The sequence below is a fragment of the Eimeria mitis genome, genomic scaffold (genome assembly GCF_000499745.2).
Source record: "Eimeria mitis Houghton genomic scaffold, Emh_scaff2665, whole genome shotgun sequence".
NCBI lineage: Eukaryota > Apicomplexa > Conoidasida > Eucoccidiorida > Eimeriidae > Eimeria > Eimeria mitis.
This window is the reverse complement of record NW_013571007.1, coordinates 1-380: the sequence shown is the minus strand read 5'-3', so window position 1 is coordinate 380 and position 380 is coordinate 1.

Here is a 380-nt window from a genome sequence, read left to right as displayed (position 1 = left end):
CTGCTGCTGCTGCTGCTGCTGCTGCTGCTGCTGCTGCTGCTGCTGCTGCTGGTTGTTGGTGTTTATTTTGTTTAAGAGAGAAGAGAAATAAGATGTGCATAAAGAGGGATCCAGGGAAGGGGGAGAAGAAGAAAGAGGAGGGAAACTACTAGCAGGCAAAGAAGAATCATAAGATACACTGTATACACTTTCTGCTCCTGCTGCTGCTGCTGCTGCTGCTGCTGCTGCTGGTGCTGGTGCTGGTGCTGGTGCTGCTGCTGCTGCTGATGATGATGGTGATGGTGGTGATGATGATGGTTCTGCTGCTGATGGAGGGGGTGGAGAGGCTGCTGCTGCAGCGGATGGTGGTTGTGGTGATAGAGTTTCTGCTGCTGCTGCTG